We start from the raw sequence: 25,384 nt of genomic DNA on the forward strand, positions 1-25,384 counted from the left end.
ATCTAACTCATCAAATAAAGAGCTGGAGAAGTTGAGATGCACTGTGAAATTCTGAAGAGGCTTCTGCTCTGTTGTATTTATCTGTGCATTCCACAGACTCTGTTGCATTCTGCTAACCATAAGTACAATTTTATACTGTATTTTGCAGTTATAAACTGGATTTTTGCTATATTGCTGACTTTTTCAAACTGTACTTGCTGATTTGTTGCACTTTTTGTCTGTGGTAGCATAGACTAGATTTAGACTTACTGAATCTGGTTCTATTTGTTAAATTGAGCACTAAACCAGGCTATCTTTTGTTAGAGAGGACACCATTGCCCCGTTGTGCAGGATAGTACAGTTAGGACTCATCTGATTGAAGATTGCTGGCACAGGGCTCAGTTCTGAGCTTTTTTATTGATTAAATTATTTAACTCAGTTTGCTCACTATTGCTACATAAGCCCCACATTTGCTCAGGTTTGCACTTGTTAACACAGCTCCACAGAGTTAGGTGACCAGCCACTTCTCTACCATTTTCATCTGTTTACGAGTAGCACACCTCTATGCACCATCGCACAGTGCCACACAGTAGGGGTAACCATTTGTGGTTATAGATGCAAAACATTCAGTAGATAACTTTTCCCTTAGTAGCTGCCTGTGATCCATCCAAGAAGTCCTTAAATTGTGCTTAGCTGCTCAGAGAGCACCTCAGCTGCACTTTGCCCCTTAAACACTCCCAAAACCACTGAATCTATAATAGTCTCATGCCATTTAAAGAACCCCTATTACTATAGACCCTTTATAGAGTACCCCATTAGTACAGATCCTGGTCAGAGGACCCAATTACACCATATCCCTCCATTTTCTCTCCCCACTGTGAAAACAGGATTTAATCTCACATTATGGATAATCAGTTTCCCTCCATTTTTCCTACCAGCCTGATTGACATGGGTATCCTGAGGCAGTGTTGTAAAAACCCTTTACTCTTAAATCACTCAAGTACAACTTTGTGAGAGATGGATCTACACTAATAATCTGGAATCTTTGCTCTCTCTTGCACACAAAACAGTAAAACTGAACAGGTCACACATCCTATGCAAACCATGCACTCAACACATAAAGCATCCTACATGGAGGTACTCACCAGAAACCTACCTAAACATCAGAGACCTTCCAAACACAAACATGCTACACCTAATACAGCCCCTACAGTACACAATACACATAAAAACACAGGCAGCAGTGTCTCACCGAATAAGCCCCTATGGCAAAGTACATCTAAACCAAATTTTTTAGTCATAGGTGACTCCATTGTGAGACACACAGATGTCGAGGTGAGAAAAGGAGAAGGTTACGGTCAGCTGTCTGCTGGGTGCCAAGTTCCATCAGATCACACATGCACACAAGTCTCTCAACAACAAGTGCTCTTATGACTCTGTGATAGTTCCTGTTGTTCTACATGACTGTTAACACTGCATTATCTGTATTTTATAATATTATTATTAACGTATGCATTCATTTATTACTTTCTTTTTTTACTTACATACCACATGCTTGCCTATTCCTGGCCAAATGCCTTGCATGGGACTGCAAGTTGCAAGCCCTATCTTCTGTGGCTGTGATAAAAGAGGGGAAATCATTATACATACCAGTTTTGAACAGATTCAGCTTGTATAGTCATAAATTACTAGAAAATATACTTACATACCTGTGGGGTGTTCCATGTCCGTGCTTTTTGGATTCATGAATCCAAAATACCCCTCTTCTTTAATTGGAGGTCATCATAATGGTGATGACACTGCTAACCAGAGCAGGGGATACCAGTTGCACTAGTCAGGTCCCTGGCTAAACTATCCCAGGCCTCATTCTTGCATTCTGACCCAATATAGTCCTCCTGCAGCAGTCGGGGTCCATAGTGCTGTACCAGAAGTCCAATAAAAATCCTAGACTCCTGAACACCCAAACACTGTGTCCAAAAATGCAGTCCTTCCCCATAATAGCCATGCCCACACACAAGATTAGACTCCAAGGAATATTGAGCAATTCCTGCCAATTGACCTTTAAATTGGATGCATTCCCAATATTGCACGTCATAATGATTTTTTCAAAAATGCCCCATGTCACTTAGTATCGCAGAAACATGAAACTCCACACAAGGAAAAAACATTACCCATGTTTAAGTGATGTTTAGCATTGCACACCTTTTCTACATATAACAATAACTGATTTTAAAGTGAATGGATGTTTCAGTGACCTAACACAGTTTCACAGCAGTGTATAAATATATATATATATATATATATATATATATATATATATATATATATATATATATATATATATATATATAGATATATATATATATATATATATATATATATCTAAAAGGTATCACTGGCCAGGACAATAAATGGGACCTAGTACACTGTAGATCATCACTTAGCCCATCTCACCACAAGAGTAGTGAAGGGAACTCATGTATCTTCACATATACTGCAAAGGTGCTCTTTATTTATTTACATTTATTTACATTTGTTTACCTGGAAATTTCGACTGGACACAGGTCCTTTTTCTTCAGAAGCCCAGGGAGAAAAGCTCCACAAGTACAAAAAGTAAATCTTGCTATAGTAAAAATTAAATAGTAAATGATTTTAAAGTAAAAAGCATTACATGCAGAGCACTTAAATAAGTAATAAGAAACAAAAAATACAATGGGTTTTGAGTGCAACATTGTTGTTACAAATTGAGGTGACATATAAACGATACCTAAAAATTATGCTGATAATGCAATATATAAGGAAATAACCCTGTACTGAGTGGCTAGGGGGTTTGTTAGTCAGGGTAGGAGCAAAGGCAAAGCCAATGCATTATTAGGTAAGACTTGAGAGTGGTTTTGAATAGACTGCTGGATGCTAATTTGATTATTGATGAGGGGAGGTTGTTCCATAGTTTAGAAATGGCACAGGAGAATAGAGCTTCTCCTGCAGAGTTTTTGGGTTTGGTGATAAGAATTAGGTTTTTGCTGTTCGATCAAAGGGGTCTAGAAGAGGAGTAGGGTCGGAGTAGGTTTTGAAGAGGTGGGATCTTATGGGGATGGTTTACTAGTGTGTGGCCAAATGAGAGTCGATTCAGGTGAAGAATTGCTACTCATTTTAGCTGCATGTGTTTGCTCTGTGCTAGGCACCATGCAGCTAAAACAACTGAAAGCAACCAGTTTCTATTTTTAGATGTCTGGTGCATGTCTGATGTAGGGTTCTACAGAGCTAAGCATAGCTAAATAAAGTGGCACATTACGCAAATATGCACATAAAAGTAATAAAGATAATAAATCCAAATTAGTGAAACAATTGCATACACAGCTCTGGCAAAATGTTATATACTCTTTTCGGTCAGGTTAATGGGCTGACAGATATGTGGGTGTGCTGTCAGTGTTACCTGGATTAATTATCCATGTTATTCTGTGAGGTTTCATCCCACAAAACCTCCCTTAGATGCAACACACCATTAATATGCATGGTGCACTGCTGAGAGAAGATCATGGTTATGTAGATGAATACAGAGCTTGTAGAGCCTACGTGGAATTTATTGAATCCTTGTGTACATCTATCCCCTTACCCAACCCTGACCCTAACCTAAAATACACACACTACTACACAGACATATATGTTTACGGGTGCAATGATGAGTTTTGAATTTAGCTTATTTCATTTTACTCTGATTCATAGTTCAGGATGACAGAGTAACATCTCCCACTTTAGTTAAGTTACAGCTTTGGTAATTTAGGCACCTTAAAAATGAAATAATCATCATGCTGGATTATAAGGTCATCAACTTAAACAGAACATAAATGTATTTCTTCTGTGCTTTGCACCCCCAGGACCTTACCCCGAGGGCCCTCTTCCTTCTCTCATTTGGACCTTCTATTTTATTTTTTTTTTTATTTATTTATTGCATTTGTTAACTGGGAAAGTTGACTTGGCCTAGTAGAGTCCATTTTCATTGAAGGCCTGGGGAGAAAATCTCCTCATTAGTTCCATACAAAAGTCAAAGATAATAAAATACATAGGTCAATTTTGAACAGTACTAAATATTACATCCAAAATGGTCACTAAATACAGTTCAATTAAGTTTTGAACAGTAATAACATTTCAATAGATACATTAGATGATCACCAAAACAAAAAATTGAGATCCCTCATCAAATCCTCTAAAGCTTGCTATGAAAACAGAATTGCAGCAGATAGTAAAGACTTCTATAGTTATGTAAAGTATCTCCATGGCAATACCCAGATTTGCTGTGAGCTACTGCACAATGTTACCTCCTATACTGAGCCAACAGATATTGCCAGTATACTGGCTGACAGTTTCTGTGCCAACTTTACCCCCCCCCCCCCAAAAAAAAAAGAACAATCACAATACCAGTAGATTGCCAGTCACCCAGTATTACTGCGGTACAGGTTAAAACAGCAGTGTCCAAGGCCAAGAAACCAACTTCTATGGGACCTGACAATATCCCTGGTCATGTTCTACATGAACTACAGAGTGAACTGGCACCTTGCTTGTGTGCCCTGTTCAATCACAGCCTCACCTCCGGCTTTGTCCCTACCAAATGGTGCACAGCTACAGTCATCCCTCTCCACAAAAGAGGAGCAACTACAGTCCCTGGGAACTATTGCCCCATTAGCCTGATGAGTCTGATATGCAAAGCTATGGAATGCATCATCATGGACCTAATAAACAAGGATATAGGGAATCTCCAAAATCTGGATCCCACACAGTTTGGTTTTGTGAAGGGTAGATCATGCCTGCTCAACTTGTTCGACTTCTTTGAGTCAGTCACCAGAGTTGTGGATGAAGGAAAGGTGGCTCATACAGCCTACCTGGATCTAGCCAAGGCTTTTGATACCATTCCCCACTCAGGAATCATAGAAAATCTCACTAAGCTTGGCATCAAACCCTATATCACTAGGTGGGTTGCAAACTGGCTCACAGATAGAACCACAGTGTAAAAGTAGCTGACTCCAAGTCAGACTGCCGTCTTGTCACGAGTGGAGTCCCACAGGGTTTGATCCTGGGTCCTCTCCTGTTTGGTATCTACTTCTCTGAAGTCCAGGCCAACACAAAGGGACTCTGACAAAGTTCATAGACGATTGCAAGTTGGGAACTATTATTAACTCCTCAAGTGATGTTAACATCCTACAGAATGGCCTGACTGTGACCAACAACTGGCGTCAGAACCATGGCCTTAAGCTCAATGCCAAAAAATGTGTCATCATTCCCTTTGGGAAATACCCAGTTCCCATGAATTACCACATTGATGGTAGTCCACTGACCACAGAAGGTGTTATAAGAGATCTGGGAACACAGGTTGATAGCAACTTCAATTTGATCACCACATTGCCACTGTGGTCAGAAAGTCCTTTTATGTGGCACATCTCATTACTAAGGGTTTTACATCCAGGAAGAAAAAGGTCATTGTCTCCCTCTTCCTCATTAGGCCAATCATCGAGTACAATGCCCCATTTGGCATGTACCTCACTAGACACCTTCAACAACTGGAGAGGCTCCAAAAATACCACACAAAGAGGATCCTAAGCTTTAAACATTTGTCATGTATGGACAGACTCAAAAAACTCCAACTATTCTCTATCATATCACCTACTTAGAGGCGATCTCTGCTTGACTTACAAAGCCATGTTTGACCAAGCTCTGTTAGAAATGCTACATCTAAAGAAATCCCAGTCCCTCCACACCACACACTTGAGACCTCAACCTCATTACCACAATTAACAGAACATGCTGGAGGGACAGGTTCTTAAACCAGAGACTGCCCATGCTATGGAACAGACTTCCCATACATGTCAAGCAGAACACCTGGCTGACCCTATTCAAGAGAAATTTTGATGAGTGGATGGGAAACAGAAAATTCACTCCGGGTATAACTCCAGTGGCTCTACTTGACCTAGGGACTGGGAACTAAGGTCGGGTGGCACTATGCCAGGGTAATATTACGGGTAGGCATGTATAGGCCCCAGGGCCATTAGCCTAGTACACACCTATGAACCTATGAACCTAAATACATGCAAATGCTCACTAAATACATGCAAGAGTGAAAATTGTTGAATACATAGAATGAAGTGTTTAGAGCAGGACTTACATATGTAAAGAAGTAATTGCACAATCAGTAATAATGTCTTGCAGTCAAATAATATTATGGAAGAAATAATACTATGTATTATGACAGGGGTCAGGTTTTGAGGATGTCAGTAGGAGAGCAGGTGCATATCCAATGTAAAGAGAGATGAAGTTTAAGGGATTTTTTTTTTTATTCTCTGGAAAAAGGGACTTAGGAATTTCCATGAAAGCTGACAGCCCTATGGCCCATTCCTTTCAGCTTAGGAACCTTTATTAGTCACCCATGCTCAAGCAAGAATCAGGTTGTAGGTTATGGGTGAGCTTGCTGGTCCTGGGAGGTTGCTTACCCTCTACCATGGGAACATCCTCTCCACCTTGGTAGCTCCTTCTACCCTGCAAAGACTCCCATTTGAAGAGACACATGATTCTCCTAGATGATTTCCTTCTCAGCTGCATACTGCAAATGCACTAATGACAACATCAACTTGGCCAGCTTGGAACACTATTAGGTGAACACTTAGATGTCCTCTATGAGGTGAGACTCTCCACAACATGGGCAAGCCGGCAGCCACCACTCTCTCTTATACTCTCAACCAGCCACTCTGGCACCCAAGCCACTACCTGAACTCAAATCACTAGTGACATAGTCAAGGATTTGTCCTCCTATGCCATGGAGTTGGTAGTAAGTGTAGAAGTAGTACTTAACTATGCTGCAGTTGAATTTGTAATACAAAAAAACAGTACTCAGTTATCATCATTTTAAACTACACCATAAAAGCAGTTTGGCATAGTACAAAATGGGTCGAGCTACACAGTAAAAGGTTTATTCAGCTTTTATTATTAGTAAAATGTATTTCATGTAGAGCACACAATTTTAGTGTCATGTGAAGCTGTGTAGTGAAGAGAAATAGAAATACTCTAGGCATGCCAAATGATCCAGTTAGCATTAAATATGTCCTGGGATTCAATAAACTCCATGCAGGCTTTGTGCAAAACCTACATGGAGTTTACATGTGTGCATGGTGATGATGCACGGTGAGCAACAGTGCTCATTATATTCATGCTGCGCACTGTGTTTAAATATAAATAAACAAGGTTTCTTAGCTGGCAACAGTGTTGCCAGCAAGGAAACCATGCAAGCGAACATGGATAATGATCCTGTTTATATCAGAGCACTGAATATCTTCAGTTTTGCAAAGAATGCCGCAGTGATCATCAGGGCTTCACAGATAGCTCTCAATCTCTTAGTGAAAGACATCTGGACAAAGGCCAACATAATGGGGGGGGGGGGGGCAATGACTCAGAAATAGGGACATCTATGGCATATTTGCTCTTTAGAAATGTGCTAGAATAACCAGGAGTTTGTGTTATTTGAGACACCACAAGCTGTAATGCTTATTCTTATTATAATCTCCTTCCAAGCACGTTTATACAGTCCATAGACTTTAATTATGAGGCCCTTCTAGGTTCTTATTTGTTATAAGTATATTTCTATCCTTACAAACAAGCATATCAGTACTTCAAGCATAGGCAACAATGCCCATCCAGTTTTGCCAGAATACCATTGACTAGTTCATGTGGTGTGTTTCCAGGCTGTTCTTAAAATATCAAAACCGATACTTGTCCTGTTCCATTTTAGCATCCTGCTCCATGCAGTGGCCACTCTGCCAGTGAACCACTCAACACAACTTCCATTCCCACAGATATTTCCAAGAAGGAAATCTATTGACTCTCTAGCATTTCCTGGCAACCTCAAACACCCCTAGAACCAGCTATCCCCATATGCCCAACAAGTCCGAGCAAGCTTATCTCCCAGACTACTGCAAAGGGTACTGCACAACACCAAGTGCTCTTAGTCTTTCACAATAACTCAGACTTCAACTCATATGTAAGTCCTTAATGTACAAACTGAGAAAACAAAAAAAAAACTGCTGCACAATGCTGCAAGAAGGGAACAGGGCAGACTCCAAAACAATGAAATTCATAGCCACGAAGTTGATGAAATTTAGCCAAAGTTTATTGAACCACAAACAATGGAAAGCCAGTAAGCGCTTTCGTCCTTTCAAAGAACTTCCTCAGACAATCCAATTACACAAACATCTATATTTTATATCCTGTCATGCACATAGTCATCAAACATTAGCCACACCACACCGTCCTAAAGCAGATGCCCTATGACGACCATCTAAAAAAACTCCAGCTATACTCTATAGCATATCGTCTATTCTGAGGCGATCTCTGCTTAACATACAAGGCCATGTCAAACCCTGAGCTGATGGGCATGCTCCACTTAAAGAAATCCCAATCCCTCAGAGCCACATGCTCCAGGGATCTAAATCTTGTCATCACAATGAACAAAACATGCTGGAGGGATAGGTTCCTGACCCAGAGACTCCCCATACTCTGGAAAAGACTGCCCATACATTTCAAGTAGAACACCTCCTTGGCCTTCTTCAAAAGGAACCTTGACAATTGGATGGGAGATAGGAAATTCAGCCCGGGGATCACATCAGTCACCCTGCTAGACAAGGGTCCAGGGAAGTAAATATTGTGGGAAGAAATATCCAGGGGAATTGTTATGGCTAGGCTTGTATAGGCCCTAGGGATGATAGCCTAGTACCAACTTATGAACCTATGAAACTAAGTATACAAAATAGAAAAAGGCAATAAAGTAATAAAAACACAAAAAATAAAAAGCAAACTAACCTTTCCCTCACAGCAAACTGTAGCAGAATCTGGGTGAGCCTTTCTAGTAAAGCTCTGAAATGTTTGATTTTACCCCTTTAATAGAAGATATAGTTCCTAGCTCCACCCCCTCAGCTTACAGATGATTAACCTTAGCTGACCTGTTATAACTTATGTGTGACTCCTTAACTGACCTATTCTAATTTCTGTCAGACTCACAAGAGACAGAGCTATTGTCTCTTTTCAAGTTTTAGTATGCAGTTAAAAGCCGAATACAAGTAAAACACAGTGTAAAGAAAACAAATCACGGTATACAAAATAGAAAAAGGCAATAAAGTAATAAAACAATCCCCCAAAAAAGAAACCTCAGTGAGCACCTGTCACGTCTGTCAGTGAGGGACACAGGTGGAACCACTGGGACATATTTGGGGTTTCCCATGCACTCATCAAGGCTGTGCTTGAAGAGGGTAAGCGAGGTACACTGTTTGACATGTATGGGCAGTCTATTCCAGAGATAGGGCAGTCTCTTGGAAACAAACCTGTCTCTCCAGCAGGTTTTGTTGATGTTGCATATTAAATTTAGGTCTTCCGAGTGGGTAATGTCCGAGAAGTTAGACTTATGGATATGGAGCATCTCTCGTAGGGCAGGGTCTGAAATTGCCTTGTAGGTGAGACATAAATCACCTCTGAGCAATCTGTACAATACCGAGTAAAATGATAGTGATTTGAGCCTGTCCTCATAGGACAGGTGTTGAAGGCCATGGATTCTCTTAGTGAAGTATTTCTGTGGCCTTTCTAGATGGTGAAGATATTTGGAGGGGTACATACCAAACGGGGCATTATACTCAATTATAGGTCTAATGAGGGAGGAGTACAGAGAGGTAATAACCTCCTTTGTTCTGGATGCAATCCTTTTACTTGTGAGATGAACCAAGTAAAAGGCTTGTCTTACCACTACTGCCACATTAAGGTCGAATGTGAGATTGTTGTCAAGCTGAGTATCCAGATCTCTCACCACAAGTTGTGTGGTTAGGGGGTTGCCATTGATGTTGTAATCAGTAGGGGCCATGTTTTTGCTGAATGGTATGATAATACTTTTTTAGCATTTAACTTAAGGCCATGACTTTGACACCAGTCATTTGTTGCTGTGAGACCCTCTTGCAGAATGTTCATAGGTTCATAGGTGTGTGCTAGGCTAATGGCCCTGGGGCCTTTACAAGCCTAGCCATAGGATTACCCTGGCATCATTTAGGGAATCAGTGAGAGCACCCAACTTACAGTCATCTGCAAACTTGATCAGCCACAGGCATTTTGTATTTGTCTGGACCTCTGAGAAGTAGATGACAAACAGTAGGAGTCCCAGGACAGATCCCTGGGGAACACCACTAGTGATAGGTCTGCTGTCAGCGGTTGAGGCACCTATTTTTACCTTGTGGGTCCAATCAGTGAGCCAGTTGGCTACCCACTTGATGAGATAGGGATTTATGCCAACTTGTGTTACTGTTTAGATGATTCCTGAGTGGGGGATTCTGTCAAAACCCCTGGCCAAGTCAAGGTAAGCTATGTGTACTGATGTTCTCTCATCCAGGGCCATGGGGACAGTCTCAAAGAGGTCAACCGGGTAAAACAGGCAAGATCTGCCCTTGACAAATCTGAGTTTGGTGGGGTCAAGTGCTTGGAGATTGCCTATGTCCTTATTTATGAGATCAATAATAATGCACTCCATGGCTTTACAGATCAGACTTGTCAAGCTAATGGGGTGATAGTTTCCAGGGTCAGTAGTGGCACCACCTTTGTGAAAAAGGACAACAATGGCAGTTCTCAACTCTGCTGGAATGAAGCCTGTACTTAGGCTGTGGTTGAATAAGGTGCTCAATGATGAAGCTAGTTCTTGCTGGAGATGGCGCAGAAAAGAGCCTGGGATACTATCAGGTCCCATGGAAGCTGTGTTCTTTGCCCTGGATAGGGTCTTTAACACTTGATCTACAGAGATGTGAGGTGCAAGACAAGTATTGGGGATGTTGACTGGGCTTTTGGGGGAGCCAGGTGGGTGAAGTTTGCACTGAACCTATCTGCCAGCAGGTTGGCTAAGTCAAGAGTATTAGTGTGTGTGATACCGTTAAGTGCTAATTCAGAAAAACCTGAGCTTTGCCATGGAGGTTTCTGACATAACTGACAAAGGCTTTGTGGTTTCCCTTTGTTTTCGAGGCTAGTTTTGATTCATAATTGGCTTTGGAGGTTTTCACTAGTGATCTAATTTGCTTGTTGAGGCTAAGGAGGGAGTTTTTCCAATTTGGAATTTGTTCCTTTTCACACTTGGACAACAGATTCTTCCTTTTGTTTTAAAGCCTGTTAATAGAGGATGTCTACCAGACAGGTTTTTGTTTCCTTGAGGAGCAGCTTTTACTTCTATTGGGTATGGCTGAGTCCATGCAGTTGTACAGGTGCTTGTATACTGCACTAGGGTACTGTTCAGCATAGTTGTCTGCATCCTCTGAGGGGGTAGTGGTGTGAAGCCACTGATACCCACCCTTAGGAGGTTGTAGTCAGCTTTTGAGAGGTTTTTTATCCTGGTTATGGCTAGGGGGTTGGGTGGGATAGAAATTTTGAATGAGACAGACCAATGATCTGATCTCATCAGGGAAAAACATACTATGTGAGTGGTGCAGAATTTTATCTCCCCTTGTGGGGATGCAACAATCTGGTCTAGTGCATTAAAAGTGATGAAGTCAAGGAATCTTTGGGTGAGTGCATTAGTGCAGAAATGGGTCACCCAGTCTATGGTGGGGTAGTTGAAGTCATCAAGAATCAAGGTGTTAGGGGGTACCTTAACTGAGTCAAGTAGGTCCAGGTAGGAGGAGTGGGTGTCCTGAGTCATGGAGGAGGGTCTATAGCTGGCTATAACTTGGATGGGTGTTGTAGATCAGAGTGTATGTGCTGTATCATTAAGAAGCATATCAAGAACTGAATATGCACATATAAATAGCAGGCACGTGCTATACCCAGTGCCATTTTGAGAGTGCAGCCAGAGAGTGAGCAGGTAGGATTGCAATAACTAGTTTGTATATAAGTTATCTAAGTTAAAGTCAGTAAACTTCTATTGTGATGTGCTTCTATATAATAAAGCTGATTGAACAGAACCCACAAAGACTCTTCTATCGTATACAGAGTAGAAGAGAGACATGGTGTCAGAATTGGAATTACAGAGATTTGTATTCAGAGCCACAAGGTGCAGAGATGACAGTAAAGGTAAACTGAGAGAAACAAGCATGAAAAAGAGCCAGAAAAGACCACAAGGTAATGAGAACCCACATGTACAGCTTATTTTATAAAAAAGATAAAACAGAGCATTACAAGGGAAAGAACTGCATTATTAAACAACAGGAGGCACAAAAGATTTATTAGCTAAGGGAAATGTTTAAGATAAAGATATTTGATGAAATGATTATCAGAAAAGCAAAATGGTAAGGGCAGAAAGAGCACTTAAAGCATAAATAAAGCAAGGCAACTGTGTGTTTTTGCAAAGTGCTGCATTTTGTCATAACTACGACTTCGTATTGTATCAAGGGCATGGCTAGACTTATTCAAAGTATCTCAAAGTGTGCAAAAGTGCCTACATTGTGTGCTTATTACTGTGCATGTATTCCAAAGAGTTTATCTGTGTGCAAAGTGCAACTATTTCTTGAAGTACAGTCAAAGTATATCCTTCAGAAACGTTTCTTGCGCTGGGTGTATCTATTCGCAAAGTGCCACCATTACAGAGTGTTTCTTGCACTGTAAAGAATTACCTAGCAAGGTACTGCCTTTTGGAGAAATTTCAGTGTGCTGTGCACTGTTTATTTGCAAAGTGCAACTACAATGAAATGTTTCTAACGCTGAGCTTCTCTTGCCCAGTTCATTTACATCATACAGTTATTTGAAATGTTTCTTAAACTGATAAGGTGATTTTTTTGCAATACAGTAATTTCAAGAATATTACAGTGCCTGAGAGATTTATTTCACAAAGTTCAGTTATACAGATGCTTGTTGTGCTATTGGACAAAGTAACAAATACTGACATAAATTTCTGGCATATGTGTATATGTTTGTGCATATTTACAAAACCCTTCACTGCTATGTGTCAATATGGCAGATGGATTTCAAAAGCCCTTACCACTTGTACTTGATCAGAATATTGCAGAAAATTGGAGAATATTTGAGCAAGAGCATGATATTTTTTATACAAGCAGCTTATTTAGACAAAGATGCAAGCACCAGCGTATTCATTTTGCTAAACCTAGTTGGGTCATTGAAAGAGAGTGTTCATTTGTGTATGCACCAGCAGTATAAGAGGGAGAAGGTGAAAATCATCACATTGTTGTACAGGCTGAATCAAGGGAAGACCCTAAGTATTTGAAGCACAAATTCAGGGAAATGTGTAACCCCCAGACAAATGTTACATTAGAGAGGCATTTATTTTACACAAGAGATCAGAAACCAGGGGAAACTTTTGCAACTTATATAACTGACCTGAGAAACAAAGCTAAAATGTGTTGGTTTGGTGACTTAAAAGATAAGTTAATAAAAGACAGGCTCATGTGTGGTATTAATAGTGCTGCTGTGAGAAAGATTTTGCTTCATGACAGTGATTTAACATTGAGTAAAGCCATAGAGATTTGTCAAATTCATGAAGTTACAGAAAAACACACAAGTATGCTTGCAAGTGACAAGGGCATGGTTTTGGCAGGCTCCAGAGCAAATGTAGCTAGCATGCAACACGTGCCAAACAGAAGTAGGCCTAAGCACATGGCAGACAGAACCCCTGCTTGTTCACTAGAAAAAACACATAGTTTTCCAGAAAGTTCTAAGACTAGTTCAATTAAAGGAGCATCAAAGTGCAGTACAAATGTGAATTAGGAAAGCCCAAGTCCAGCTTTATTGTTAACTGTCACAACTGTGGTGCCAGTCATGAGTCTAAAAGAGAGAAATGCTTAGCATTTGGTCAGCAATGTCACACGTGTAAAAAATTTTACCATTTTCAAAAGTTTTGCAAATCAAGTAAACCCCACACAGTTATAAAGAAGGGTCACTCAAAAAAGCAAATTGATCAAGAAGAGACACAACAGTCGACTTTCTATGTAGATGGTGTATCAGTAATTGGTGAAAGAGTTGATGCAGTGAATTTGTTGGCAAAGAGTGAAGTGTTTTGTACTGTCTAGATCAATGATAAATCTACCAAGTTTAAAGTGGACACTGGTTCAAAGTGTAATGTTATATCAGCAGACACATTTGCTAAAGTGAGAACTAATGAGCAACTTAATGTGCCCGGTAGTGTGAAACTTGTTGCTTATGGAGCTGAAGAAATTCAAACCGAGGGCCCAGTGATGCTTTCATGTTATTTGGCTAAAAACTGTTATAGCTTGTTATTCTGTGTAGTTTCTAAGACCTGTGCAGTGATTATTGGGTCTCAGAGACAGTCTGAGAATGAATCTGCTTTTTTTTACCAAAGAAGTTCATCATATAAGTGCATATCCTAGTTCCAATTTGTCTGAAGCCATTTTCTTAGAGTATGCTGATGTTTTCAATGACAAGTTGGACAAACTTCCAGTTGTGTATTCCATGAAGTTAGACTCAGAGGTCACTCCAGTAGTCAGACCAGCAATAAAAGTTCTGATAGCTGTGCAGGATAAAGTCAAAGCTCAGTTGGATAAAATGGTACAGCAAGGTGGAATTTGTCCCGTTACAGAACCAACTGGATGGGTGCCATCCATGGTAGCAGCTCACAAAAAATGCTAAGACAAAATCAGAATATGTATTGTCCCAAGAGATCTGAACAAAGCATTGAAAAGACCACATCATCCAATGTGTACAGTCAAAGAAGTTGCAACTCTAATACGGACTGCCACTCTTTTTTCTGTCTTGCATGCAAAAAGTTCATTTTGGCAAGTGATGCTTGATTGCAATTCTTCATTACTGACCACATTTGGTACCCCGTTTGTCAGATACAGATTACTAAGGATGCCATTTGGAATAAATTCTGTGAGTGAAGTCTTTCAGCGTGCAATGGAGCAAATTTTTTCAGGTTACCCTTGTGCCATAATAGTACATGATTTGTTGGTTGGAGGCAATGATGAAGCAGAGCATGACAGAAACCCAAAGAGAGTTCTAGACAGAGCACATGAAGTGAACTTATAGCTCAATCCTTTAAAATGTAAATTCAGACTATGAGAAGTAATATATATTGGTCATTTATTTAACAGTAGTGGCTTGAGGCCAGACCTGACCAAACAGGCAGCTATTCTTGAGATGTCAGCCCCAAATAATATTCAAGCTCTACAGTGTTTCCTAGGCATGTTCAACTATTTAGGCAAGCTCATACCAGATTTCAGTGAGTTGAAAGCACCTTTAAGAGAGCTGATGTGCAAAAATGTTACAGGGTCTTGGTTGGAAACACACTAGAAGGCATTTGAAGACCTTAAGAAGAACATTGCCATTCTACCTACATTAAGATTCTATGATGTCAATAAATCAGTCACTCTTTCCTGTGATGCTTCAAAATTTGGTCTTGGCACAGTTATTCTTCAAGAAGGCAGACCAGTAGCCTATGCATCTAGAACACTTACCCAAACTGAAATGCAATATGCTCAAATTGAGAAAGAACTTTTGGCAATAGTATTTACATGTTCAAAGTTTCACATTTATATCTATGGTCGAGCTATTCAGACTGAAATTGATCACAACCTCTAGTTAATATTCTAAAGAAGCCTATGCATTCAGCTCCAGCGAGATTACAAAGAATGATGCTCAAATTGTGAAAGTACAACTTCAAAATGGTCTATACGGAAGACAAACTACTTTAACTTGCTGATGCCTTATCCAGATCACCCAGAAATACAACGGAACAGCTTGATGCAGAGAATTTTGACTTTGATGTGATGACAGTGCATCATTTCTCTACCACTAGAGTTGATGAGCTGAGAGATCACACAAAGACTAATTCAATTTTGCAAAGCTCAACTACTACATTAATGATGGATGGACTTCAAAGCAATCTAGTGTACCACCTGAAGTGCAAACCTATTTCCCTTACAGAGATGAGATGTTGATGGAAGATGACATTATTTTCAAAGGGGTTAAAATTGTTGTTCCTGCTTCCTTACAACATGAATATATCCAGATTTTGCATCTTGGTCACCGAGGCTCTGCATCTACTAAGAGAAGAGTGAGAGAACTAGTGTTTTGGTCTTCATTAGTGAAAGACATTGATAAAGTACTTTATTCTTATTCAGTATGCAATAGTACTAAACTGCATTTGCAAAGAGAACCACTTTAGCTAAGTCAAGTTCCTGAGCTGCCTTGGTCAACAGTAACCACTGATATCTTTGAGTGGGACAATCAGCATTACTTAGTATTGGTAGACTTTTATTCGAACTGGTTTGAGATTGACTTACAACCTAATCTAACATCTACTACTGTTATTACCAAGTTGAAATGTCATTTCTCACTCCATGGTAGTCCACACAAGGTTATTACTGACAATGGTACTCAATTTACTAGTCAGTTATTTCAGAAATTTTCAAGAGAATGGGACTTAGTACATGTTACTAGTAGTCCAGAATATCCACAGTTAAATGGACTAGCTGAACCTACAGTGCAGTGCAAAGCAATTACTTAAAAGATGAAAGTGCGACAATATCGATGTCTTTTTGAATTTACTTAATCTCAGAAACAAACCCTGTGACAATATACTTAGCTCACTAGCTCAAAGACTTCTATCTAGGCAAATGAGAACAATGCTACCTATTAGTTCCAGTTTATTGAGACTTAAAGCTAAGCACAACAGAATCATCAAAGCCCAATTATTCAAAAAGTGTTCTATCAACAAGTCCAGTTATGATCAATATCACAGAATTGTTCCTGTGATACAGACTCCAGATCTCAGAGCAAGTCAGACATTGTTCCCATCACAGAATGTATCTCAGCCATTCCTGAGGATGTTCCAGATATTCCCAAGGTTGAACAGTCAGTAGAGACAGTTCCATTTGCTAAATCAAATTCACAGTTTTATGTCACATGATTCGGTCATATTTCCAGACCCAGTGTGAAATACACAGCAACATCGACATAACTGTTTATATGTACCTAGTTCTGTATAATTGCATGACAAAGAACTATTTGTATTATCTGCATGCCAAATAGAATCATAGCATTGCATGATCTATTTCTCAAAGAGGAAGAATGTAGATCAGAGTGAATGTGCTGTATCTTTAAGAAGCGTATCAAGGACTGAACCTGCACATGGTCTAGCCAGTGCCATTTTGAGAGTGCAGCCAGACAGTGAGCATGTATGATTGCAATAGCTAGTTTGTATATAACTTATCTGTAAGTTAAAGTCAGTAAACGTTTAACGTGATGTGTTTGTATATAATAAAGCTGCTTGAACAGAACCCACAAAGACTCTTCTATTATATCCAGAGTAAGAGAGTGACAGGTGTCTTGCCAACTGTCAGTTGCACCTGGAGTAGTTCCAGTGCATTATACTGGAAAACCAGTCTGGTGGTGTGCCTATCCTTAATGAAGATAGAGACTCCACCACCCTTAGTCTTCCTGACCTCATTTTGGGGTTGAAATGTGTGGAATGAGGTATAGCCTGGTAAGGCAGTGGTGCTCTCTGCAGCCCTGAACAAAGTTTCCACGACTGCACAGATGTCAGCATATTCCAGTGTGAGGGGAGCCTCCAGTGAGTGCATTTTCAGGTTAAGGCTCCTAGCATTAAGCAGCATGACCTTCAATTTGCTTTTTGACAGATCATTTATGTTGGAAGATTTGTCTTTGGGACATTGCCTAAAAAGGGACAATGGGGGAGGCAAGAGCCTTAGCCAGGATCTGGAAACCCAGTGGTGACAGGTGGAGGCCATCTGTGGGAAAGCATTGAGGCCAATCAACCATGTCATCCCAAGCAGACAGATACTGGATCCCCTTGGAATGACACCAGAACCTAAACCAATTGTTGAAGTCAATTATCTTTTGTTGGTATTGCGGTATCATTCTTGGTGAAGGTAGGATGCTGCTTAGGGCTAAGGTCATACCTTCTTGGGACACATACTCTGAGAGCTCAACCATGAACCACCAGGGAGGTATGTCTCTTAGGTACTTTTTAGCTACCGCAACTCATATGCGTGTAAACTTTCACTCTTCCATCTAATGTGATATTGCTAAGCTTTTGATTTATTAATTGTTTTAATATTTTAATTTATTATATATTTCTTACTGTTTACTGCTCATTTTTTTGTCAAGCTTTTCTATCCAGCCCTCTATTAAAAATGCTATCTGTAGAGTAGGACTTTCTGGTAATCAAATATAAGTAAATATACATATATGTCTTTAAATATATATATATATATATATATATATATATATATATATATATATATATATATGTCTACTTCACATAACCGAACCTTCAAATTCCATATGGCCGACACCATATGATCGAACATTTGAATGTTTGAAAATGTACAGTAGACCTGCAAAACCCATAAAGCACACAGTAACCTGTGTATAGTAGGGGGGCAAGCTCCCCTGCACCCCCCACACCCACCACAACTTAAATATACCAACTCCAAGATTGCACTACAGCGAGGATAAGGGAAATCTCCCAGTCCGCGGTGTATGCCGATCCCCGTTTAGAATTTCAAAGCTTCAAAACTTCGAACATATGGTCTTCGATCATTAGGGTTTCAAAGTTCTGAGATTCGAAATTCTGAAGTGGACCCATAGATATATATATATATAGATAGATATATATAATACTATATATATATATATATATATATATATATATATATATATATATATATATATATATATATACACATAGCATATAATCCACCCAAATAACTAATGTTATTTATTTATTTCCATTGTGTTATTATTTAAGTGTGTTAACCTGGAAAAAATTTACTATTTTTTGACATTGCATACCCTAAAAGAAAACATTACTGTTCTTTGTCATTTTATATTATAACTCTAAACCCTGCTGCTTGAGTTTGATAATTTACAATGCATTCACTTAAGCAATTATTAATTAACTGACTGAGACTAGGACTGAGCTTTACATGAAAGGTGCATTTGTTTCTTGCTCACTTACATGATTACCAAAATACTAATACTAGTAATTGTAATTGTGACGCCCGTGCCCTGGCCCAATCAAGGAGCCTCAATCCTCACGACTAACACCAGAGCATCTAACATATGAGGAAAGGATAACAAATACACACAGTAAAGTGCAATTTCCCTTAAGAGCACACAGTGTTTGGGATATCCTCACATTTGTCAGCGGTGGGATATCCACATCACATATTAATTAGTTGACAAATACTGATAGGCTTGTAGTGGTGTGGGTAGAGTGAATCCTGTAGCTTGTGTACAGTGAGCTTTGAAGGTGTTTTGGACTCTAAATCAGTGATGCAGTGAATACTCAGAGTTCAGATCACAATTGTTTTATTTCTTTTGTTAGTTTAGTTAGTCAGGGTGAGCAGGCAGCATGTCAGCAGAGGAGTATGGAAAGCTGACAAGGAGCCAGCTGGCGGAGATGTGCCAGGCTAGGGTACTTGTGCATGGAAATCTAAGGCAGACCTGATTGCAGCATTGGTTACAGTGCATTAGAAAACCGCATCCAGGAGGACAGTCAGACTGGCAGTGGAGATACAATATCCCCGGAGAATGGACAGCTCAACCTTTCTGCAGTAGACTTAAAAATCTAGCTGGAGCTAAAGAGACTTGAGTTGGAAGCCAGGCGTTTGGAGATAGAGGCCAAGGAAAAGGAATGGGAGAGGAGGTATGAGAGGGAAATGCTGACTCTTCACCAGAGTCATGGAGGTAATGGGGAAGGGAGTAACTGGACCCCAGAAGCCCAAATAGTCAGTAAATTTCTTCCGCAGTTTAAAGAGGGGGATCATTTTGATAGTTTCATTCATGTGTTTGAGAGGGTAAGTAAACAGTATGAAGTCGACCAAGGTCTCTGGGTACGGTTCCTGACCCCCTTACTCCATGGTAAAGCTGTTACTGCTGTATCAAAAATGCCTGAATGTTTTAATTATACTGCTGTAAAGAAATGTCTTTTAGAATGTTTTAAGCTAATATCTGAAATGTACAGGATTCATAGGTTCATAGGTTGGCACTAGGCTATCAGCCCTAGGGCCTATACAAGCCTAGCCATAACAATTCTCTGGCTATTTCTTCCCACACTATTTACTTCCCTGGACCCCTGTCTAGCAGGGCGACTGACGTGATCTGCGGGGTGAATTTCCTTTCTCCCATCCAATCGTCAAGTTTACTTTTGAAAAGGGCCAAAGAGGCACTCTGCTTGACATGTATGAGCAATTTATTCCAGAGTCTGGGGAGTCTCTGGGTCAGGAACCTATCCCTCCAGCATGTTTTGTTTATTATGATGACAAGGTTTAGATCCCTGGAGCGTGTGGCTCTGAAGGTTGGGATTTCTTTAAGTGGAGCATGTCCAACAGCTCTGGGTTTGACTGTTAAGCTGAGATCACCTTTGAGTAGACGATATGTGACAGAGTATAGCTCGAGTTTTTTTAAGGCGGTCAGCGTAGTGCATCTGCTTTAGACCTGTGATTCTTTTAGTGAGGTATTTCTGTGGCTTTTCCAGTTGTTACAGATGTCTTGAGAGGTACATATCAAATGGGGCGTTGTATTCTATAATGGGTCTAATGAGGGATGAGTACAATGGGACAATGACCTCCTTTTTTCTGGATGAAAAGCCCTTAGTGATGAGGTGTGCCACATAGAAGGATTTCCAGACTGCTGTGGCAATGTGGTTATCGAAAGTGAGACCACTGTCCACCTGTGTCCCTAAGTCTCTTATCACACTTTCGGTGTTTAGTGTACTGCCACCTATATGGTAATTCATGGCTACATGTTTTTTCCCAAAAGGGATAACTATACATTTCTTGGCATTGAGCTTGAGCCCATGGCTCTGGCACCAAGCATCTGTTTCTGTAAGGCACTTTTGTAGAGTATCCACATCATTTGGAGATTCAATAATGGCTCCCAGTTTGCAGTCATCTGCGAACTTTGTTAGCCAGAGTCCCTTTGTGTTGGCCTGTACTTCAGAGAAGTAGATGCCAAACAAAAGCGGTCCCAAGACTGAACTCTGAGGTACTCGACTTGTCACTTGTCTGGAGTTGGATTTGGAGTCAGCTACATTTACAGTGTGGGTTCTATCAGTAAGCCAGTTAGCAACCCATTGGGTGATGTAGGGATTAATGCCCAGCTTATTAAGTTTATCTATGATTCCAGAGTGGCGGATGGTGTCAAAGGCTTTGGCAAGGTCTAGATAGGCTGTGTGAACCACCTTACCCTTGTCCATGGCTCTGGAGACTGATTTGAAGAAGTCAAACAGGTTCAGGAGACAAGATAGGCCCTTCACAAACCCAAACTGCGTGGGGTCCAGTGTTTGAAAGTTGCCAATGTCTTTGTTTATAAGTTCCATGATAATACACTCCATGGCCTTGCAGATAAGGCTCGTCAGACTGATAGGATGGTAGTTTCCAGGATCCAAGGTGGATGCCCCCTTGAGGAGTGGGATAACTGTAGCTCTGCGCCACTCAGTAGGCACGAAACCTGAGATGAGGCTATGATTAAACATGACACTTAGGTGAGGTGCCATTTCATATTATAGTTCATGTAGTACACAGCCTGGGATGTCATTTGGTCCCATGGATGCTGTATTCGTAGCTTTGGAGAGTTCGTTTTTTACCTGTGTGGCCATTATTACCAGAATTTGGCAATTTTCCGGTATTGAGATGGGCCATTTAGGGGGTGAGAGGGGGGTGACGTTGGCACTGAATCGATCTGCCAGGATATTGGCAATATCCTTGGGATCAGTATATTTAATGCCATTCTGTTTTAGCTCAGAGGAGATCTGAGCATTGACATTTAGATTCTTGACATAGTTATAGAATGCCTTGTGGTTGTCTTTGGAATCTTTGGCAATTTTATTTTCGTGGCTAGCTTTGGAGGATTTTATGAGGGATTTCAGTTTCTTACTGAGGCTGGTAAGGGAGTTTTTTTCATCCTGGGATTTTCCTCTTTTCTGCAACAGTTTCTTCCTTTCATTGTAAAGTTTGTTTATGGCAGGGAACCACCAGATTGGCTTCCTTTTTTGGATGAGAGCATCTTGGTTCTATTTGGGATGGCACGACTCATGCATGAGTGGATGTGCTCGTACAGTGCCTTAGTGTAGGATTCAGCAGTTGAACTTTCAGTTCCCATCTGCATGAGTGTCTTGAAGTTTGTCAGTTCTGACTTGAGTAGCATGAAGTTGGCTTTGGAGAAGTTTTTTATGGAGGTTTCCTTACTGGGGTCTGGGGGTGGGATGTGGATGTTAAGGGTTATTAGCTTATGGTCAGATCTGACTAACGAGGGGGTGACCAAAGGTGTGGAGCATCAATTTCCCATGTTGGTAATGACCAGGTCTAGGATATTGGAGCCCCTGGTGGGACTATGGATTAGTTGATCCAGGGCATTGGAATTTATGAATTCCAAGAACGCTGGGCAAAGGTGTTGGTACATGAGTAGTTTTCCCAGTTAATGGCAGGGTAGTTAAAATCATCCAGTATTAGGGTGTTTGGTTCTATCTTAATATTTTCCAGTATGTTTAGAAAGGTGTAGTGAGAATCTTGGGGCATGGTGGGGGATCCGTAGCAAGCTACAATTTGGATTGCAGTCTTACCTAGTGTTAGTTGCACCTGGAGAATTTCAGATGCGTTGTGTTGGGCAACTAGCCTGGTGGTGTGAATATCCTTGGTGAATATTGACACTCCTCCACCTTTAGTATTTTGGTCCTGCTTTGGTGGCCGAAAAGTGTGTTAAGAGCTGTAGCCTGGTATTGCAGGGGTTCTCTCTGGAGCCTTGAACCAGGTCTCAGTTACTTCACAGATATCGATGTTCTCCATTTTTAGGAGTGCCTCGAGAGAGTGCATTTTGAGGTTTAGACTTCTAGCATTGAGTAGCATTACCTTCAGATTTTGCATGCTTGTACCTGTTACGGTGGTGGTTTTGTCCTTTGAACTTTGTCTAAAAAAGGCACTATAGGGGTGGCAAGAGCCTTAGCCAGTAACCTGAATCCCAGGGGCGACAGTTGCAGACCATCAGGCAAAGCATCCTGGTCTGTCGATCATGTCGTCCCAGGCAGACAGATACTGGATCCCCTTTGAATGATACCAGAAGCTTTGCCAATTGTTGAAGTCAATCATTTTGGAAAAAAAGTTTTGTGAGCATAGATGCATGGCAGATGAAAGTGTGTGTGAATATGTTGCTGAACTGAGCACTTATTTCCATAGGTGGGTGAGTGGATGCCAGGTCCCCACTTTTGAAGGGCTGGAAGACCTTTTGGTGAGGGAACAAGCCCTTACCACTTTGTCTGAGGACATGAGGATCTGGTCCTGGTCCTGCACAGGAAAGGGACCCCCAGTACTGCTCATGGGTCTAGAGGAACCCATGGTGGGCAGCACAGACTGCCCCAACAGAATCTAGCAGTAGCTGAGGAAGTCACTAGTCCAAATACATGTCCAGGAGCTAGGGTTAAATGTTTTGAATGCAACCAGTGGGGCCATGTAGCATACAGATGTCCATAGAGGCAAGGTGGGGAGCAAAAGGTGAGAGAGCCAGTAAGTGGGAAAGACAAAATGCCAATAATATGTTGTCTTGAGAGAACAGGGATATGGAACTACCATCCTGCAGATGTCCTGAGAGGGAAGGATTTGGATGAGGCAGTACCATGTACTTATGCAGTTACACGCAGTCAGGCTTGGAGACAAGCATGTGGGTCTGGTAGCCTGGGGAGACCCAGACAGACCGCATACTTGCAACCAGGACTGGTAAGGTGGTGGTTACTTCAGGGAGGAAGCTACACTGTAGCAGTGAGACTGAAGGTGAGCCACACTGCTTGTGGGTACTGATGGTCCCTTGGATAGAGTGACTGCAAAGGTAGAGGTGAGTAGTAGTACCCAGGTTGACAATGAGGCACCACTGTCAGAGAATGCCAGACTTCCTGTGGAAGGGGAGCTGGGAAGGGTTACAAGGAGAGAGTTGAGACAAGTTTAGCTCTCAGACCCTACATTGCAAGGTCTGAGGCAGGTAGCTAAGGAGGCACATGATTCTTAAGGAAAGGGGGAATTTGTACACTGGGACAAAGGGTTACTATGCAGAGAGTGGACCCCTGAGGGAGGGCTAGAAGGTGAGAGAGTACAGCAGTTGGTAGTACATAGAGCCTACCATCTGGCGCTTCTAGCCATAGCCCATGATATTCCCTTTGCAGGTCATATGGGCATAAAACATACAAAGAGACATATTATGCAGAACTTCTATTGGCCTGGAATTTCCAGAAATGTAACAGGGTACTGCAGGACTTGTGAGCAGTGCCAAAAGGTAGGCAAGGCAGGAGACAAGGTGAGAGCTCCTTTGATGCCTTTGCCTGTGATTGAAGAGCCATTTCATTGGGTAGCTATGGATATCATGGGTAATCTGAGTACCCCAAGTTCCACAGGGAAAAAGTATATCCTAGTGGTAGTGGATTATGCTACACAATACCCTAAGACAGTGGCTTTGTCCTCCATTGAGGCAGAGAAGGTGGCAAATGCTTTTTTAGAGATTTTCATCAGGGCAGGTTTCCCAAAAGAAATACTGACTGACAGAGGTGTCAATGTCATGTCAGACCTGCTGGCTTGTCTGTGGAAGTCCTGTGGGGTAAAGCACATGAAGACCACCCCCTACCATCCCCAGACTAATGGTCTTGTTGAGAGGTTAAACTCTACAATCAAGTCCATGCTATGGGCACTTGCAGATCAGTTTAAGAGGGAGTGGGACAAATATTTGCCCCATCTGTTGTTTGCTTACAGAGAGGTTCCCCAGGAATCCACAGGTTTTCACCCTTTGAGTTGTTGTATGGGCATAGGGTGAGGGGACCTCTAGATTTAATTTGAGATGAGTGGTGACTGATCTCCTCAGTGAGGCTCGGGCTGGCACCTTGGTGGAAGGGGTACCAATGTCTCAGCAGCTATCTCCTACCCAGGTTTGAGAAATCTGAGCAGTATTGCAGGAATTTGGGGACATGTTCACTGGGAAACCAGGGTGCACCCAAATAGTGCAGCACCAGGTGGATACAGGACCCCAAACACCTATTAGGCAGGACCCCTATAGGGTGCCTGAGAGAGTCAAACAGACTCTGAGGAAGGAGGTACAGGAGATATTAGAACTAGGGGTGATTCAAGAGTGCAAAATCCCCTGGGCCTCCCCAGTGGTACTGTTGCCAAAGAAGGATGGCAGCACCAGGTTCTGTGTGGACTACAGGAAATTAAATAGTCACACAGAGTCAGATCCTTACCCCATGCCTAGGACAGATGAGGCCCTAGAGCAGCTGGGTGGGGCTAATTATCTTACAACCATTAATCTTACCAAGGGTTACTGGCAGGTGCCTTGATTCCCAGTGCTAGAGAGAAGTCAGCCTTTGTGACTCCTTTTGGCTTGTATGAGTTCACAAAAATGCCCTTTGGGATGAAGAATGCCTCATATGCTAGCAGGA

The 25,384-nt window shown here is 41.3% G+C and overlaps 1 protein-coding gene across 1 annotated transcript in view; it reads left to right on the plus strand.

Annotated features, from left to right (window-relative positions):
• LOC122815731 (hepatic lectin-like) overlaps positions 1-25,384 on the plus strand; it is a 284,846-nt gene that overhangs the window by 126,308 nt on the left and 133,154 nt on the right. The window lies entirely within an intron of this gene.

The sequence above is a fragment of the Protopterus annectens genome, chromosome 1.part1 (genome assembly GCF_019279795.1).
Source record: "Protopterus annectens isolate FY-2018-M chromosome 1.part1, PAN1.0, whole genome shotgun sequence".
NCBI lineage: Eukaryota > Metazoa > Chordata > Ceratodontiformes > Protopteridae > Protopterus > Protopterus annectens.